Genomic DNA, 21,525 nt, shown 5'->3' with positions numbered 1-21,525 from the left:
TGTGACCCATATGGATGTTTTACACAATGATTCACCACTGAACCAGGTAATGTTCATTAAACAAAGTTTAATCTAATTAAATCATAGATGGATTTATCCTGAAGTCAATAAAGTTTAAACTTCAGAGACCCTCGTAGGATTAGGTATTTTCTAAGACTTTGGGAGGGTATTTTAGCAAATATCTGACATAGTTCTATGTCTTAGGAAATGTGCAGATCTATAATATTTTAATTGTAATAGGCCCAAACCCATTTTGGCTTTTCTTCAGTCATGTTTCTTCTCTTCATTGGATGACTTTGGAGGAGTCATTAGTACTTTGGGCATCAGGCAAAGAAAATGTGAAGTTGAGGATACAATTTGTGTTTAGTGGCATGTATATATGTGATTTTCAGCCATGTTCCATGGACAGTTATTACTAGCTATCCTAGTATAGGAATAGCGATCCCAGAGGCATTCCTGAATGGACTCACCCAGCAGCAAGAAAATGTGATCTAAATATGTTCTACTGAACCCTGTGCCCCAAATTGTGGATAGGAACACAGTTCAAAATATTAGGAGTCAGAAGCTAATCTGTAGTGAATTGTACTAATCATCATATATGTATGTATGTATATGTATATGTATGCACATATACACATGTACATATATGTGTGTATATCTAGATATACACACATATATATATGATGGGCCTTTTTGGTCATCTGTAAAGGCATATCACTATTCAATATTTAGGTATATCTAGAATATACCAGAAGTGCCAGAAACCCAGGGACTATGTGAAAGGGAGAAAAGGAGACATTAAAAGAAGAGGATTAGGGAGAAAGGGAAGGTTGTCTTTGCTCACATGGGAGAAATCTATGCTCCTGATGAACTATGTGACCAAAATTGGTCATGGTGCACAGGGCTTTAGTGCTAAAGAAGGTTATTGATAATGTTGATACAAAACTATGGCCAGTTGTTGAAGCCATGTGTAAACAAGATAACTCTACTGTTAGGTCCTATCTAGTCCTCATTTATATCTGCAGCTGGATTTATTTACACAAGACTTTGGTGTCCTAGTTCCTTGGCTCTGAAACCTGGAGAAGTAATGTCTCGGGGCTGGCATGGAAGTGTCTAAATCAGTGGTCTTCAAGTACCAGTCCACAGGTGATGAAAAGTTGGAAGCCTCTGGTCACCTACCTTGGTTCTAACTGCCAGTCTGTGGAGCAGTGTGCAAGACCAATGCTGGTCAGAGGGTGCAGAAAGTTTGAAAAACACTGGTCTAATTGACACAAGGTGTTTATGGAAGTATCTGAGTGTGGATCTATAGTTTCACTGGCAAGGACCAACACTTCCCTGTCCCATGGGCATCTTCCTTCCTAATCAGAAAACAATAACATGAAATCATCTCCACTCATCCTCACTTAGCCTGGGCCCTCTCTACCAGGAAATAAACGGGGGCACACTATAGAGCAATACTTATCCAGATTGTTTAGGAAAGTTCTATCATGTGGTGTTTCAAAAAAACATTCTGGGTTTCTGCAACCTCATTGGCATCTTCCATTTTCCAGGCTTTGTACTTAACAATGTCAGAATGAATCTATTCTGGGTATTTTGAGTGCCTACTTAACGAAGAAACAAAACCAAAAACAAAACAGAAATTCTCTTCCCTGTACTCCCCATTTTATGAATTGCTTTCTTCAATTTCCTCTATTCTCTCTAGCTATGTGTTTTTGTGTGTGGAAAAATCAAGGCTTAAATGTCAGAGGAAAAGGATCAGATTCCCTCTCCTCTTGCCAGCCAAGAGCACATTTACTAGTCTCTTCTCTCCATTAAACATTAAATGATGTTTATGAAGCACCCACATGGGCCTGGAGCTTTCTTCAGTGTTCGAGGTTGCCAGGTGGCCAACATAATGGCATTACCCTCTATTTGAACTTTCTACTCTGGTGTTCTTGGAGGCTCTGTAGGAACACGAGTAGAATCAGATTTAAGGAACCCAAAAGGGAAATGAATACAACATATGAGAAGAAGTCCCAGGTCTTATTCGGACAAATCCGAAAACTACAGCTAGTTGACTTAATCTTCTCTCCATTCCATCAGCCCTGTTCAACACCTCCTTAACCTCTCGAGTCATGGTCCATCTCTGATGCCTGCTCCTTGTGATCTCTAGGAAAACTGGGGAACCCATCACGTGCTTAAAAGAATGTCAAAACAGGGGCCAGACCAATAGCACAGTGGTAGCGCTTTTGCCTTGAATGCGGCTGACCCAGGACGGATCTGGTTTCAATGCTTAGCATCCCATATGGTCCCCCCAAAGCAAGGAGCGATGATTTCTGATCATATAACCAAGAGTAACCCCTGAGCGTCACCTGGTGTGCCCCCCCCCCAAAAAAAGGAATGTCAAAACAGAAAATTTTCCTATTAAAATCTTACAGATGAGAGTCAGGGAGGTAGCTCAAAGGGCTGAGATACATACAGAGCATACATGATCCCCTGTACAGTATTCCTCCACACCCAGCACCCCACCCAGCCTGAGCAGCTCTAACACCGTTATTGACTAAACAATGAACTGTTTAGGCCAAATGGCTCAGTAGTTTATCATCAGGATTGACCCTCACGATCCCTGAATACTACTGGGAACCAACACCTCCCACCAAAATAATAATAAAATATTGCAGAAATAGTAATCAGTTTCACCAATTCCATCTTAGGGTTCATGATTTTATAATAAGAAAATATGTTTTAAGGGTTGGAAAAGTAGCACAGAGACCAGGTTCAATCCTTATCACCTCATATGGTTTCCCAAGTTTGTTAGGAATAATTCCTGAGTGCAGAGCCAGGAGTAAGCCCTGAACACCTTTGGGTGTGGCCTCAATTTTTTAATCATTTTAAACCAGAGCTAGCAGAAAAACCATGTGGATACTGTACTTTCAAACCAAATAAGTATAAAAATGAACATTTGGTGAATCAGAAATATAGAACAGGAGTTAAAAAGCTTGCCTCACATGTAGCCAATTCTGCAGAACCTAGCTAAGATTCTGTCTCTAGCTAGCACTGTATGGTCCCAAGTCACCAGAGGCAATTCCCAACCCAGAACCAAGAGCAGCCTCTGAGCATTTCGGGATACTTAACCTCTCCCCACTCCTCATGGGCATTTTAGGAGCCTGGAACTTAGCTCAGCAGCAGAGACATGCTTGTATGTTTGAGACTGTTCAACCAAAAAGACCAGGGAAGGTGGGAATGCATTTTATTTTAATATTTGATCAAATACTTTAATAAAGATACATTTTATATTTTGGGGTTTTTGTTTTGTTTTGGTTTGGTTTGATTTTTGGGTCACACCCGGCAGCACTCAGGGGTTACTCCTGGGTCTACGTTCAGAAATCGCTCCTGGCAGGCTCGGGGGACCATATGGGATGCCAGGATTCAAACCACTGTCTTTCTGCATGCAAGGCAAACATTTTACCTCCATGCTATCTCTCCGGCCCCATACTTTTTGTTTTTAAACTTAAGATACATCAACATCTTATTTAGTGAAACTATTACTGTATGAGCTCAGGGGGAACAATTGCTTCCTATCATCACCAGGTACTGAGATATCTAAGAAAAGCAGCCTGTTACAAGCTCCTAAAAACATCTTTAGTAAACTTAGCATTTATTCCAAGGAGCTTCCTTCTTAGAAACCCATCTGGAGAGAAGGCAGGAAGGAGGAGGAGGGAGGGGAAGTGTGCTCCCACCTCCCCTACCCCCCAGACTCTTGCCCTCCTCTCTCAGAGTTCGCTGCTGTAGTTCAGGAGAATGCTTTCAGGTCAGTAATGATGAATCCAACGCTACATGAACGATATTTGCAGGTGTGAGTGGGAGGCAGCCCGGGGCAAGCCCGGATGAATGGGAATGTGGTGAGAGGATTTCAGGGATACAAGTAGAAGCAAAGGTTGTGCTTGAATGAGCAACAGTAGGACAGATGTTTCTTCCTGCAGGAGAGCAGCTGGGTCATTCTAAGTGGGGAATCAGAGCTGTGAGTGGCATCACCCAGGTGCCGCTCTCAAGAAAGGGCACAGCAGGGCAGGAGATGGTGCCTCAGACAGAGGCAGAATCGCTGACAGGCTGGGAAGTCTGCCAAGCCCACAGGAGCTCCCTCTATAGCAGTTCTGGTTAGACAGCCAACAGGTCAAGTCCCGGTGAAAGGGAATAGATGGATAAGCCAAGGTCACAAAGTCACAAACGCATGCCAGGTAGTAGTACCTCTGGAAAAGAGTTACTTTAATAATGTATAAATGGAGTGTAGGGCTGCACCAAGACCAACTTCAGAGCCAATCATTTAATCCAGAAAACTAGAGTCCTTGATTCATTTGTTAGTGCAGCTGCTTCTAACTCATGAGAGGTGTTCAGGGGTTACTCCCAACTTTGCGTTCACTCCTGCCAGTGGCTGGGGGATCATATAGGATGCCAAGGATAAAATTCGGGTCAGGCATATGCAAAAAAGTGCCTTACCTGCTATACTATCTCTCCAGTCCACATTTTTGTTTTGGTTTGGTTTGACTCCATCTATTGGTGCTCCGGGATCACTCTTTGTAGGACTTGGAGGAACATATAGGGTGCCAGGGATTGAATCTAAGTTGACCGCTTGAAAGTCAAACACCCTGCTCACTGTGCTATCTCTTCCATGGCCAGCACCTATCTTTTGAATACCTATTTGCTATGTTGAACTATGCAGCAATGAACAAGATAGAAAAAAACTGCTTGTTCTGGGGATGCAAACAAAAACAATTACATAGTAAATGATAAGAAAATGTACAAATGACAAGTACTATAGAGAAAGTAAGTATTACTCAAAGATAAGAGCAGAGGCCAACAAACTTTACCTAGAGGAAGAAAGCAGAGATATTCTGTTTTGTGAACCACTCCTTAGTATAATTATTCAACTTTATTTATTTACCTATTTACATGGGGAGTCTAATGCATATCATTTTCATGTCACAAAACATTGTTGTGTCACAAAACATTTTACCACAAAACTATGTCACAACATACTTATGCACAAGATTTTTGTGTCATTTTTATGTCATAAAACTTTACTTATGATCATGGAGATTCTAGTTTCATATCATTTTTATTTCACAAAATATTTTTCTTTTCCTGTTCCCCTACCCCAATCCTTTAAAATAATGCAAATACAAATGCAAATTTCAGCTATCAAGCCATACACAAACATATCTGGCTTCCCAGGGTGCGGTTTACCAACTCCTGGAATAGCGCTATGGGTTGGGGGCTGTGACTGGAGTAGAGGTGGAAGACTACAGAGAAGAGGACATTTTAGCTGAGACTAAAACAAGAATCAGTCACTGGAGAGAAGACATACCAGACCCTGGGTAAATATGATCAGTGTGCACGTGAAGAGCAAAAGAGAGAAAGAGACTGAGATGAGTTTTTCCTCAAATATGTGACCTCAAAATCAGCTACAACAATAAAAAAAAAGTATATCTTCAATAATATCCTAGTAGATGAGTATAAAAAGCAAAATTGGAAACAAACCCTTTTCCTCACAGGCTCATTGACGATGTTAAGGTCTGTGCACTGAAGCTCAGGAGCACTGAAGCTGCTGCCAAGAGCAAAGTGTCCTAGATGGACAGGCATGTCGTGCTAAATCCTGGCCTTGTTTTTGGACAACAGGTTCTGATCTTACTAGTCCTGGTTTCCTTAAGCAGTTTTCATTATTGTTCCAAATTTGTCATTTGGAGATTTTTAGCAACAGCATCTTTCTGGAGAAGTAGGTAGAGAATCAATTTGCAAATACGGTTTTGTTTGGCTCCGTAAAAACTTACTTTGAAGTTTATAATATTTTGAATTTTGTGGATTGTTGTATTTCTGAATGTTAACCAATATTGATCAGTCTGGTGCCTTTCATACCAGAGTTAGGTCATAGTTCTCATTCAATCCAGAAGTTTCAGAATTCTGAATTGGAAAGGAAAATGATCAACCCACCCACCAAACACACATGATGACAATGGTGAGTCTCATTGAAAAACTAGAAGGGTTCTTAAAAGTCCCTGATGTCCCTTCTCCATTTCCTAGTTTATAAAGCAGAGAAAAAGGAAGAGATGGAGGACAATAGTCCATGTAAAAATGAACTACTCATTACAGTATATCATTCTGACTCCTTGGCTTCTTTCTGACCTTTTAATTGCGGTCAATTCCTACTTTTGAAGAAGCTACCCAACTCCATATTTTATCATTCATGTATGGATTTTTATTCTGACAATGAACAGTTCTTGTACATAATTAAAGCACAGGATAGCATCTGAACCCTTCATATCCCCAATTTTGGGGATGAAGGGGGGGGGGCGGGTATGTGAAAAAAACAACTCAGCAGTTTTCAAGTCCTGGCAGCATCAAAAGAGCATCTGCAATCAATTACCACTTCCCCCTCCCCATTTCTCACCATCCTTTGCTTAAAAAATGGTTAACTTATTTTTTTCCCTCATATCCTTGTAAAAATACATGCACACACCAACACACACATGTGCTCCCAGGCTGAAATCACAAGTGCCAAGGCTCAGCCTGGGGAGAACGTTTATGACTGGGTTATACATCCCCAAAAGCAGGGGTTTAAAATGGAAACACTGACAGATCATTAACTATAATAGCATAAACCAAGGCACAACATTTTCACTTTGTCTCCATTCTGTTTGCATCAGCAGGATTGCTAGGCCTCGAATCTGGTTGTAGTTCATGAGCTATGCCCCAATGTGCGAGGCAAATTTGAGGGCAAGAGGACAACCTGGAGCGAATGGCTGGGGTCATACAGGGTCTTCAAACAGAGGAGATTCTGTAATATTAGGATTTAGTGATAAACAGCAAGGAGTTGGCTTAAAGAATATACCAACTGGGATGAAAATCTAAATATCTAGAAACCTGAATCTCAATGACCAATTTCTCCTTACCTTAGTCTTGACTGTTCACTGATATGAATAAGCACGCTGGGGAGGAGAAATAATACAACTTACAAGGATAAGGTGCTTGCTTTGCATACAATTGACCTGAGTTTGATGCCAGTCTCCATATTTGGTCCCTTGAGCATTATCAGGAGTGATTCCTGAACACAGATTCCAAAAGAAGCAGCAGCTTAGTTAGAATTGACAGATGAGAACTACATTATTTCACACTGCCACTGAATAATCATCACATCCTGTTTTTAAAACAAGCACAAGGGGGAATGGTTTAGGGACATACCTAGTGTATGCTTCTCTGGGCTTACACATGACCTGTACTCAGGGATTACTCCAACCAGTGCACAGGGGGAATAGATGTGGTGTCAGAGATCAAAATGGAATCTGTCACATGCAAGGCAAATGCCTTACCCACTGTATTGTCTCTCTGACTCTCAGAATAATTTTTTAAGCTTCACATAATGGTCACATCCCATTCAGAAAAAAAGAAATGTCATAAAATCTGCACCAATTACACAGTGAAAAGTGGTGTCCCCTCCCAGGTCTAAGTTCAGGTTCTTGGCCTCTCCCACAAGATCCGGGCACTAACTTTAGCTCTAGGGTTTAAGACATTCTCCAATCCAGAGTAAACAAACACTCAATATTTATTTGGTGTTACATGGATAGGTGGAAGGAACAATAAGCAAAAGAAAGACTTAACAAATCTCTAATCACCTCTATTATCTTATCTATGTATGAAGTTAAGTGATCCAAGTTAGGAGATCTACACAAAAATACTGATTTTTACCCCCAGAAAAAATAAGACATGGTGCATGGGTGTCTGTAGTATTAAAAACTCTACAAATGAATCTTAAGTAGATTAATAGAGAATTCCAAAAGTCCTTGTTTTATTCAGTGGGTTTTTAACTAATTTGGGCCATAAAATTCAAGGCCTGTGATTTGTCTGTCCCCAGCTAGAGAGATAAAAGGAAAGGGAGTGAAATGACATCAGGAAATTATATTTAGGAAATAGAGGCACATGCATGGGCTCCTTGGTGCCAAGTCTATGTTATCTCCAATCCCTTTGACAGGTGGCATTATCCCATTAGCCCTGTTTTCTAAGTGAGACCCTGGGTTTCAGAGAAGTTGAGTGAGTTAATCTAAGGCCCTCAACAATAGGGAATCACAGCCCTGCAAAGTGGTCACATGGTGTTAATAGTCAATTCCTTTTCAGAATAGAATTCAGTGGTGTTTGGAACCAGGCAATTTTTTTTCAATTTCTAAGCACCATTATTTATAATAATGCTACTGGTAGGATTTTATGGATATCACACCCTCCACCAGAGTGTCCACTTAACCTCCCCAAAGAGTATAAAGAAACAGGCAAACATCTATGTCTGGATAAAGTGAAGTCAAGGAAGAGAGAAGTGAGACCTTTAAGACACACCACACAAAACGCATGAAGGTTTGGGCAGGAGGAATTCCTACGAGAAAAAAAGGACAATCCTGTCTCTCCCCCAAGGCTCAGGCCAGCTGTCAGAGATGAACCCTGATAAAGGCCTGGGGCCTCCTCCTTGAATTCCTTTGTTCCAGAACCCATCCCATTAGAAAAAAGGTCACACATCTTTGGCCCCTTTTAATTTCAGGGGTGGAGAGGTAAAAGCCCAGTCGGGAAAACCTGTGCAATTATGAGCAATTACTTAAACGGCTTTCAGACAAGCCTTGGCCCTCCACCAGCAGGCAAAGGGGCCAGCGTCTGGGTTTTGTAGGCAAGAAGGAGTGAGGGTGGGAAGGTGGGGAGAGGGGGGGAAGACTGCAAAGCCTTTTGTCACTGGGCTGAAAAAAAAACCCACTGGTATTTCCTGCCACTGGACTAGCTGACACTAACCAGCCCCCGCACAGGGGAACTATTCACTTAAAAGTCATCGTTTCCTTTACTTATCTGCCTCTAAAGAAACAAATCTATTAGCAGCAAGAAATCACTCCAGCAGCTTTAACTAAGTGCTTCTGCTGAAAATGCCAAAGACCTGCCTTTGGCTCCTACAGCCCTCATCCGGACCTCCACTCCAGGCAGCAGCTCCGCGCTGGTCTGTGTCAGGAGGGTCTCTGGCCACCACAGATAACAAACAAGGGCCATTACATTCCAAGTCCTTCCTAAACCTCCTCTCCTCCCTTCCGACAAAATCCCAAACCCAATTTCTCCCTGGCAGATCAAAGGCTGCCTGAGCTACAGGAGAGCTCACTCCATCAATAAACTTTTGACACAGGAATAAACAGAATGCACCAATATTTTTCTCCAAGATTTATTTGGGCCATGGAAAAGCATTGCATTGCTTGCTATGCCTTTCCTTCTGAAAACTGGGAATCTGGCACAATGTTCAAAATAGTTTATATTCTGAATTAAAAAACAAAGGTTGCAAAATAGTTCCCCCAAACACTATTCTAGTCTCTGTCCATCTTAAGCACAAAATCATAAAAGGAGAAGGAGTTAAAACAGTTGGACTTTTTATACCTTCTAAAAGCATTTCCAGTCCACTTGAGTTTGCAAGATTAGGAGAGCTACCTACTACTTAAGTACCTAAGTGAATCCAATTTTAACAATTAACATTGGAATTTAGGAAGTGCAATAAAAATTAATATGCTTCGTCCCCCATTCAGTCTTAGGAATTCAATGAACTTCACAGGCAACAATCTGAAATTACAGACCAAAAAGTGCCACAAATCAAAACAAGTTAAATAAAGGACAATGTGTATTTCAGACTTTCTAGCTGTTTGTGAACCCATGAGAAAAATCCATATAATTCAATTTAATTGATTCCTTTATCTTTTATTTAAACTTGATTCTATTTTTGTTGATTATTGTTGTTTGTTTGGGGAAACACCCAGCTGTACTAGGGGTTTTCTCCTAGCTCTGTACTCAGGGATCAATCTCAGCAGGTTTAGGGAATCATATGAAGTGCCAGGAATCAAACCCAGGTTAGCCATGTCCAAGGCAAGCACCTTACCTGCTGTCTCTCTGGTCCCATGATTCTTAAATTTTATTTGATGAAATGTAAGGAAACAGAGCATGAAAAGTTGAACTGTCAATCTAGTTTATAGAGACTCACTAGAAATGCCATTTACACTGGCCCATTAACTAAAATGTAATGTTAGCCTACCTATATATACCTTCTTGTCTATTGCATACATATTAAGTCTTGTATCTTCTTCCCTTATAAGGTGTGCAAATATTTATTTAAGCTATTCATTAATTAAAAATGTAATGATGCTTAGTAGAGTATATTAAACCACCTGGACTTTAAGATCTAGATTAGAGAAAGCCAAGTAAACCTGTGACTTTGGTCAGAAAATTGAGGTAAATGTGTGTCTTGTGATGTAATAACAATGATGGCTTAAGCCCAGAACACAGGCAACAGAGTATGTCACCTTATGTTTTCAACCCAAAGGAAGAATATAGTTTCCTTGCCAGCTACTTGTGTATTTCCTTCTATAGCTTGGCTGAAAGAATGTTGATAGCTACCATGTATGACCATATACTATTATTAGCATGAAGGCCTTCATTGACAAGATCTACATTATTATCTTTGGTTCTGACCAGGGTCCTATGAAACAGATACCATTTAACAGATGAGGTAAGTATTTCCTATAACAGTTTACTGTCTTTCCATGGGCCATGGATAACTGAAAACACTGGAATTTGGATTCAGGCATCTGAGTACAGAGTTAGCATGTGAACTGCCAACTTGAGAAGGTGAACTGGAACCTTCCTTACTAGCTCACGATGTTCAAGCAAGAATCAGTAAGAGCCTTTCTCTTATTCTGTGTCTTTCCTAGTTGTCTCATCCAACCTTGTATGTGATTTGAGAAATGTTTGTACTAACCATGACCATGTTCATATTGTCCTTCTTCAATTTATTATTTTTCAAACACTATCCTCTCATTCTTGTATTTCTGGAAAGTCAGAAGACAATATTTCATGGAAGGCAACACAGATTACAGAGTAAATTGGAAGGGCCTAGAGAGTACTGCCCTGATCTCAGGTGCCTTCTTCCCTCAGTCTTGCCACCTTCAGGATTAAAATAGTGTTCAACATTAATTTTCTTGATGTTCAAGTACACCATCTTAAAGAAGACAGCATGATTTATGGATGTGTTGATCCCACATCAAGAATAGGCCCATTTTTTTTACTTTTTTCTTAGCTTATGATTTGTACTACCTCATTAGAAGGAGAGTGAAAGGCCTTTTGTTTTAAAAGGCCAATATGCAACTGTCTTCAGATCCTGTATTCAATGACTGTTGCTGGCCTCCTCAAATAGTTGACCTTGGAAATTTAGGGTCACAGAACTCTGGATGCCTACATCTCACACCTCTCAGCAAACTCACCTGGAATTTCCCGAAAATGCAGCTCAGCCTCCCTGGCCTAAAACTGCTCTGAATTACTAACCTACCTTGTGGGAACATCTCTCATTCATGCCACCTACAGCCAAAGTAGTGGTAATAATTTGGAGGGTGAAGAAGGTGGGGATCCAAGCCAGAAATGCAATTTTTTTTCTCTTTACCAAGAAGATCAAATTAGTATTCTGCCCTCTGTAATATATAATATCTATTATAACATACTGAGATTTATGGTAAAGTGTAATCAAGGCCAGATTGTTGAAATCAAGAAATAGGGAGAGTATACAAGCCAACAAAGGGAGAACTAATTTGCTCAATGAATCTTCATGAAGAATAATATTCCCTAGAATATATACCTTTCCATAGAATTTCTCAAATATTAGAAGATTTTGCTGACAACGAAGGAGTCTCAGCTCCAAATGTCTCTATGGAGCCAGAGGGAGCAATTAAGAACTTTTCCACATGCCTGCAGCCATAGACTCACTCTCACTTGGGCTCTTCAATCCCAAAGGCATGGCAAAATGAATTCATGGCGCTGATAAAATGGATAACCAACCACCATAGTCTGAACCCACAGCTTTGGCCTCATAAGCATCAGTCTTCCCCCAGCAGTAGTAAGGAGCTGTATGCTCTGTGGTCTTGTTACCTCATATGAAACCACGAAGTCTATGAGTTCCGGATGAGCAAGAGAGAGATGAAGAACTGACCTTAGGGAGGCTAGAGTGAGCATCTAGGGAACAGGAGTCATCTTTGTAATAATGGTGGAAGGAAACAGGCACTCTGGTGATGAATGTGGTATAGGAAAAAATGTAAGCAGGAAAGTGTCACTAACTGTATTGTAACGCACAACATCTCATTAAAAATGGTGAAAAGTCTAGAGAAATTTAGGCTGAACTTGCACATGTTCTCATGCTCAAAAATATTAAATTGCTAGGATATGAAATGGCTGATTTTGAGACTTCAATAGAACTATCACTCTATATAGTTTAGATATGGAAAAGTTAATCAGTTGAAATTAAATTTTATATATGTATTTACATAGAGGCTAAATATTTTTATATGATGATAGATGCAGATATGAGTATACACATTTTAGGTATGATTAACTAATCTATATTTCTCTTTATATATAATTTTAGGAACTTCTTGAGAACAAACTGAAATAAAGTACATTTTAGCTTTCTAATGTTTCACTTCACTCTGGCTTACCATTTGTTTACTGTTTTCCAAAGCAAAATTCCAAACAAATAAACAGTGCTTCTTTTTGTTGAATCCCTTTTCCCTCATATCCTGGTGTTTCCCTTGTTGCTTATGGAACAAGCAGGCAGCTTATTTATCCTGGTTGCCTTCACTTTTATAGTCGTTCATAGGGACTGATGGCAGCAGGGTCTTCCTGCGAACCTCTTCTGCTCTCCAATTCTTTACTCCTAGACTCTGCCTTTCTCTGTATCACTCTCCCTTTCTGTCTCCACCTACCAGACATTGTGGTTGCCTTTTCAAGCTCATTCAATGCTTTCCTGCCCACAGGTGTTTGCTTTTGTTCTTTACTTCACCTGAAAGACTCTTCCCTGTTCCTTCCCATCTTCCATGTCTTACCCCATACCCTAGTCAAAAACCATCTTCACCCAAATCAGTCCTCCCCTCCATCTGTTTTCTCTCTATTACATTTACCTGAGACTTTTCTTTAAAACATTTAGTCTTAAAATATCTTATACACATGATTTTATATTAGCTCTTTCAACCCTTATCTAAATTTTAAGAAGGGGAAAACATTTCTTTTTTGCAAAATCTAACACCCAGCACCCAGGCAATCAGCACATAAATGCCTGGGCTAATTAATGGAGGAAGGAAAGAAGTAGGTGAGGAAAGGAAGGAATTTCTGCATGATCCTGAAGGAAAGAAAGCCTCTGTCAAATCTCTGCCTTGTTATTTAGAGAGTCTGAAAGCACACTGATGGTTTCAAATATCCTGACATTCTACATTCAGTGACATAAGAACTGTCTGAACGTTGAAAATCCTCCAGTTTCAAATGTAAAACTGCCCTCATATTTAAATACTTTGAGAAATATTTTAAGAAAGATAAACTTTAAATGGTATTAATTCTATATGGAATCTAAACAATAATTTCAAATGTAAAATATTACACTCAGTAGAAAAGTGAACATGGGGTAGAGGTTGAGGTAATTAGGGAAAAGTTCATAAAAGGCATAAACTTTCGACTCAGATGGATCATATAGTTGTCATGGCAACTATATCTGATAGTGTATACTATACTGTATAATTATACTGTATAATTGAAATTTGCTGAGAGTTCCCATCCCCAAACATAAATACATAAAGTGATGAAAGTCAAAGTGCTAAAAAATTAAAAGAAGTACAATAATGGTTTTTTGTTTGTTTGTTGGGTTTTTGTTTTGTTTGGTTTGGTTTAGTTTTTGGGTCACAACTAGCAGGGCTCAGGGGTTACTTCTGACTTTATGCTCAGAAATCACTCTTGGCAGACTCGGGGGACCATATGGGATGCCAGGATTCAAACCAATGACCTTCTGCATGAAAGGCAAACACCTTACCTCCATGCTATCTCTCCGGTCCAATGTTTTGATTTTTGTTTTTTGTTTTGGGTCACACCCGGCAGCACTCAGAGGTTACTCCTGGCTCTGTGCTCAGAAATCACTCCTGGCAGGCTCAGGGGACCATATGAGTTGACAGGAATCGAACCGAGGTCCTTCCTATGTTGGTTGCCTGCAAAACAAATGCCCTACCATTGTGCTATCACTCCAGACCCTCATAATAATGCTTAAATATATTTAAAATCTAGATAATGGTAATAATTACTATTTAATGAGCACCATTCCAATATAGGGTATAATATATACTTTCATTAGTCTACAAAGCCCAGGAGATAGGACACTATTCCTCTTTTACAGATGAGATGATTGCTTTGAAAATGATTTGTCAAACACATGGGAAAAAGTCAGTAATATCAGCTGAGCCTTGTGTAGTTCATCTATCATTTTATTTTGGAGATATATGGCATTTGGGGCCACACCCACTAGTGCTCAGGGCTTACTCCCAGCTCTGTATTCAGGGACCACTTCTGGCAGTACTCAGGAATGATATATGTGATGGGGATCAAACCTAGGTTGGCCACATGCAAGGCATGCTCCCTGCCTGCTGTGTTATCCCTCTGGTCCTGGCTGATGCTTTAAATTTCTTCTTTGTTTTGAGAAACCAAAGCATCAATATAGACATGATAATCAACTTACAACTATTTTTCAAGGTAGGAATATAACTACTTAAGGTTGGTATATGTTTCTTTTCATTTCCAAAAGCATTATTTACACCAATTAACCATTTCCCATTTTTTTTTCCTTTTATCTTTTCTTTTTTTTTTTTATCTTTATTTAAACACCGTGATTACAAACATGATTATAGTTGTATGATTACAGTCATGTAAAGAGCACCCCCCTTCATCGGTGCAACATTCCCACCACCAATTTCCCAGATCTCCCTCCTCCCTACCCCCCTACACCTGTACTCGAGACAGGCTTTCTACTTCCCTCATTCATTCACATTTTATGATAGTTTTCAGTGTAGTCATCTCTGCAACTGCACTCATCACTCTATGTGATGAGCTGCATGTCCTGAGCTGCACCTACCAGCCCTCATCTCTCTTGTCTCTGAGATACTGTTAAAAAAGTCCTTCATTTTTCTTAAAGCCCATAGATGAGTGAAACCATTCTGCGTCTTTCTCTCTCCCTCTGACTTACTTCACTCAGCATAATAGATTCCATGTACGTCCATGTATTGGAAAATTTCATGACTTCATCTCTCCTGATGGCTGCATAGTATTCCATTGTGTATATGTACCACAGTTTCTTCAGCCACTCATCTGTTGAAGGGCATCTTGGTTGTTTCCAGAGTCTGGCTATTGTAAATAGCGCTGCAATGAATATAGGAGTAAGGAAGGGATTTTTGTATTGTATTTTTGTGTTTCTTGGGTATATTCCTAGGAGTGGTATAGCTGGATCGTATGGAAGCTCAATTTCCAGTTTGTGAAGGAATCTCCATATCGCTTTCCATAAAGGTTGTACTAGACGGCATTCCCACCAGCAGTGAAAAAGAGTTCCTTTCTCTCCACATCCCCGCCAGCACTGCTTGTTTTCCTTTTTTGTGATGTGTGCCAATCTCAGTGGCGTGAGGTGGTACCTCATAGTAGTTTTGATTTGCATCTCCCTGACGATTAGTGATGTTGAACATCTTTTCATGTGCCTTTTGGCCATTTGCCTTTCTTCTTTTTCAAAGTGTCTGTTCATTTCTTCTCCCCATTTTTTGATGGGGTTAGTTGTTTTTTTCTTGTATAGTTCTGTCAGTACCTTGTAAATTTTGGATATTAGCCCTTTATCTGATGTGTATTGGGTGAATAATTTCTCCCACTCAGTGGGTGGCCTTTGTATTCTGGGCACTATTTCCTTTGAGATGCAGAAGCTTTTCAGCTTAATATAGTCCCATCTGTTTATCTCTGCTTCCACTTGCTTGGAAAGTGCCGTCTCCTCCTTAAAGATGCCTTTAGTCTCAATGTCCTGGAGTGTTTCACCTACATGTTGTTCTATATACCTTATAGTTTCAGTTCTGATATCAAGGTCTTTAATCCATTTGGATTTTACCTTTGTACATGGTGTTAGCTGTGGGTCTGAGTTCGCTTTTTTGCAAGTGGCTAACCAGTTGTGCCAACACCACTTGTTGAATAGGCTTTCCCTGCTCCATTTAGGATTTCTTGCTCCTTTATCAAAAACAAGGTGGTTATATGTCTGAGGAACCTTCTCTGAGTACTCAAGCCTATTCCACTGATCTGAGGGTCTGTTTTTATTCCAATACCATGCTGTTTTTATAACTGTTGCTTTGTAATACAACTTAAAATTGGGGAAAGTAATGCCTCCCATATTCCTTTTCCCAAGGAGTGCTTTAGCTATTCGAGGTTGTTTGTTGTTCCAGATGAATTTCAGAAGTATTTGATCCACTTCTTTGAAAAATGTCATGGGTATCTTTAGAGGAATCGCGTTAAATCTGTACAATGCTTTTGGAAGTATTGCCATTTTAATGATGTTGATCCTGCCAATCCATGAGCATGGTATGTGTTTCCATTTCCGCGTGTCCTCTCTTATTTCTTGGAGCAGTGTTTTGTAGTTTTCTTTGTATAGATCCTTCACATCTTTAGTCAGGTTGACTCCAAGATATTTGAGTTTGTGTGGCACTAATGTGAATGGGATTGTTCTCTTAATGTCCATTTCTTCCCTATCATTATTAGTGTATAAAAAGGCCATTGATTTTTGTGTGTTAATTTTGTATCCTGCCACTTTGCTATACAAATCTATTATTTCTAGAAGCTTTTTGGTAGAGTCTTTAGGGTTTTCTAAGTAGAGTATCATGTCATCTGCAAACAGTGAGAGCTTGACTTCTTCCTTTCCTATCTGGATTCCCTTGATATCTTTTTCTTACCTAATCGCTATAGCAAGTACTTCCAGTGCTATGTTGAATAGGAGTGGTGAGAGAGGACAGCCTTGTCTTGTACCAGAATTTAGAGGAAAGGATTTTAGTTTTTCTCCATTGAGGATAATATTTGCCACTGGCTTCTGGTAGATGGCTTTGACTATATTGAGAAAGGTTCCTTTTATTCCTATCTTGCTGAGAGTTTTCATCAAGAATGGGTGTTGAACCTTATCAAATGCTTTTTCTGCATCTATTGATATGACCATGTGATTTTTATTTTTGTTGTTGTTTATGTTGTGTATTATATTGATAGATTTACGGATGTTAAACCATCCTTGCATTCCTGGGATGAAACCTACTTGATCAAAGTGAATGATCTTCTTGATGAGGCACTGGATCCTGTTCGCCAGGATTTTGTTGAGGATCTTTGCATCTGTGTTCATCAGGGATATTGGTCTGTAATTTTCTTTTTTGGCAGCATCTCTATCAGGTTTTGGTATTAAGGTGATGTTGGCTTCATAAAAGCTATTTGGAAGTATTCCTGTTTTTTCGATTTCATAAAAGAGCCTGGCCAGAATTGGTAGTAGTTCCTCTTGAAAGGTCTGAAAGAATTCATTCGTGAATCCATCAGGGCCTGGGCTTTTGTTTTTGGGTAAATTTTTGATTACAGTTTTAATTTCCTCAATAGTGATGGGGGTGTTTAGATATGCTACCTCTTCTTTATTCAACCATGGAAGGTTATATGAGTTCAGAAATTTATCCATTTCTTCCAGGTTCTCATATTTAGTGGCATAGAGTTTCTCAAAGTATTCTCTGAATACCCTTTGAATCTCTGCAGTATCTGTAGTGATCTCCCCCTTTTCATTTCTAATACGCATTATCAAGTTTCTCTCTTTCTTTTGCTTTGTGAGTTTTGCCAATGGTCTATCAATCTTGTTTATTTTTTCAAAGAACCAACTTCTGCTTTCGTTGATCTTTCGGATTGTTTTTTGGGTTTCCACTTCGTTGATTTCTGCTCTCAGCTTTGTTATTTCCTTCTGTCTCCCTATTTTTGGGTCCTTTTGTTGAGCACTTTCTAGTTCTATTAGCTGTGTCATTAAGCTACTCAGGTAAGCTCCTTCTTCCTTCCTGATGTGTGCTTGCAAAGCTATAAATTTTCCTCTCAGTACTGCTTTTGCTGTGTCCCATAAGTTCTGATAGTTTGTGTCTTTATTGTCATTTGTTTCCAGGAACCTTTTGATTTCCTCCTTGATTTCATCTCGGACCCACTGGTTATTGAGTATGAGGCTGTTTAACTTCCAGGTGTTAAATTTTTTCTTCTGTGTCCCTTTGCAGTTCACATCTAACTTCAGAGCCTTGTGGTCAGCAAAGGCAGCCTGCAAAATGTCTATCTTTTTTATTTTATGGAGGTATGTTTTATGTGCCAGCACGTGATCTATCCTGGAGAATGATCCATGTACATTGGAAAAGAATGTGTATCCAGGTTTCTGAGGATAGAGTGCCCTATATATATCTACTAGGCCTCTTTCATCCATTTCTCTTTGCAGGTCTAGTATATTTTGTTGGGTTTCCATTTGGTTGACCTATCAAGTGTTGACAAGCCTGTGTTGAGGTCTCCCACAATTATTGTGTTATTATTGATATCCTTCTTCAGATTTGTCAACAATTGTATTAAATACTTTGCTGGACCCTCATTCGGTGCGTATATGTTTAGGAGAGTGATTTCTTCTTGCTGTACAAATCCCTTGATTAGTACATAATATCCATCTTTGTCCCTTACAACTTTTCTGAGTATAAAGTTTGTGTCATCTGATATTAGTATGGCCACCCCCGCTTTTTTAAGGGTGTTGTTTGCTTGAATGATTTTCCTCCAGCCTTTGATTTTGAGTCTATGTTTATTCTGACTATTCAGGTGTGTTTCTTGTAGACAGCAGAAGGTTGGCTTCAGTTTTTTGATCCATTTCGCCACTCTGTGCCTCTTAACTGGTGCATTTAGTCCATTGACATTGAGAGAAATAATTGTCATGGGATTTATTGCCATCTTTGTGTAGAAGTTTGGTGTGTTTTTTGTTATGTCTTGTTTTTAGAGTAGATCTTTCAGTTTTTCTTTTAAGGCTGGTTTTGAGTCTGCAAAGATTTTGAGCTGTTGTTTATCTGTGAAGCCGTGTATACATCTGTCAAACCTGAAACTTAGTTTTGCTGGGTGCAATATTCTTGGCGAAGCATTTATTTCATTGAGTTTTGCCACTACGTCCCACCACTGCCTTCTGGCCTTGAGTGTTTCTGGTGACAGGTCTGCTGTAAATTTCAAGGATGCTCCCTGGAATGTAATTTACCTTTTCGATCTTGCTGCTTGCAGTATTCTATCTCTATCGGTGGGTTTCATCATGGTGACTATGATGTGTCTTGGGGTGTTTCTACTGGGGTCTTTTTTAGCTGGTACTCTTCGGGCATGCAGGATTTGGTCACATGTTTTCTTTAGCTCTGGTAGTTTCTCTGTGATGATGTTCTTAACCATTGATTCTTCCTGAAGATTTTCTTCTTGGGTCTCTGGAACTCCAATGATTCTAAAGTTGTTTCTGTTGAGCTTATCAAAGACTTCTATTTTCATCTTCTCATATTCTTTGAGTAAATTTTCCATTGTCTGATCATTTGATTTGAGGCTTTTCTCCAATCTCTTCTGCTGTGTAAAGTTGTTATGCATCTCGTCTTCTAAAGCACTAATTCTATCCTCAGCTGCTGTTAACCTGTTGGAAAGCTCATCCATTATGTTCTTCAATTCGTCTACTGAGTTTTTCAGACCTGTTATCTGATCTGATATTTCAGTTTGGAGTTTTCTGATTTCTATCTTCATATTCTCTTGATTTTTATTAGTGTTCTGATTTATACTTTCTTTGATATCTGTTAGCAACCTCCATATTTCGTCTCTAAACTCCATTTCTGAAAGACTGCTTAGGTAGTTGGTCGTTGTTGGGTCATCAGAGTTTCCATCTTCATTCTCTATGGTTGAAGTTGGTCTGCGTAATCTCCCCATTGTCACGCTTACGCTGTGGGTTTTTCTACGTGTTGTGGTGGTACTCATTGGCTAGGTGGAGTGCGCAGCCGCGAAGCGCAGCGGAGCGGCCGCGCTCTGGCCCCCAAACACTCACCTCAGCCGAGGCAAGCCGTCAGGGGATGCCAGGAGAAGTCCCCAAATGTCCACAATCCACAACTCCAACAGAAAACACACGCCTCAGGAGACACGCCTTGAAGAGATTAATGCTGAAGGAGGTCAAAGTTCCCAGGTTGATGCAGGCTGGGGGAGGTCCCAAAATGTCTGCCGGGCCTAGGGGTCCAGCAGTCAGCCTGATCCGCAACTCCGGCCCCCAAACACTCACCTCAGCCGAGGCAAGCCGTCAGGGGATGCCAGGAGAAGTCCCCAAATGTCCACAATCCACAACTCCAACAGAAAACACACGCCTCAGGAGACACGCCTCAGCCGAGGCAAGCCATCAGGGGATGCCAGGAGAAGTCCCCAAATGTCCACAATCCACAACTCCAACAGAAAACACACCCATTTCCCATTTTTACCAAGAATTAACTGAGCTTTTGTAGAAACATTTTATATGTATGGGAGATATAAGGTGAGTTCTTTCTATTTAGTTTTTTTTTTTAATTTTTATTTTGATCATAGCTGCTTACATATCTTTCACTTTAGTACTTTAGGTACATATTAACATTGAATCAGGGAAATACCCACCACCAAATTTGTCCTCCCCCCAGCCCCATTCCCTTTCTGCAACCCATATCCCCCACCAGAACCCCCCGGGCTGCTAGAGTAGGTGGTCCCCTCTTTGTCTAGCTTACTATCAGTGATCATACATCTGTTTGGTCCTGGTGCCCTCCCTTGTTTCTCCCTCTATTTGAGAGTCTAAGCTAGATAATTCGAGTTATGTGGTTTTGTTTGAGGGAAAGAAAAGCAATAGAATGGGATAAAGATTAAGCAAAAAAAAATTTTTAAAGAAATAATAAAAATATGCTGAAAATGAGCGGAGTCCTTCTAGTGGCTATCAGCCTTGGTTTGAGAGAGGACTTGAAAAAGGTACTTGAAACACCATAACAATACAAAAACAAATGTCAAATTAAATATCCAGTGAGCCCTACAGCAATAAAGAGAAGCACCACACAATAGTCTCGGTTGAGATTCAAATCAGGCCGAAGTGCAAAAAGAAAGAGAAAGATAAGATAAAATAATATAAAATAAAAAAGGAGACATCAATTTCAATATCTACACCAAAATAAAGATGTCAAAAAAAACCAATCAATAAATATGTATATGTGGAAAAATGATTATTTTGTGCCTTTTTTTTTTTCTTTTTCCCCCTGCATAGGCATAGTAACTATTGGGGAGATTATAGAGGGAATTCCCTTGGCCTAGGTGATACAGGGTTTCTCCATCCCTGAAGTTTACTGTCATGGGATTAACTATACACTCCTTGCATGATCATTTACTCTCCCCTCGGTGCTTTTGTGGTGTATAAATCTCTCCCCAGAATAATGTGCAGGAATAAAACACTGAGTGCCACCAAAAAATCTTTATGCAGAACTTTATAGTTGCTAATTTTTCTGTACAAGCTATATCTATCATCAATATCACATGAAACTTAAACATATTAGGAGGAGTATTTCAGTGTCTTAATAGAGAAGGAAATAATTTTTCCTTCCACTACTCAGACAGTTTTCTTTTATC

Source organism: Suncus etruscus, chromosome 2, assembly GCF_024139225.1.
Source record: "Suncus etruscus isolate mSunEtr1 chromosome 2, mSunEtr1.pri.cur, whole genome shotgun sequence".
In the NCBI taxonomy this organism is placed as follows: Eukaryota; Metazoa; Chordata; class Mammalia; order Eulipotyphla; family Soricidae; genus Suncus; species Suncus etruscus.
This window is presented reverse-complemented; position numbering follows the sequence as displayed.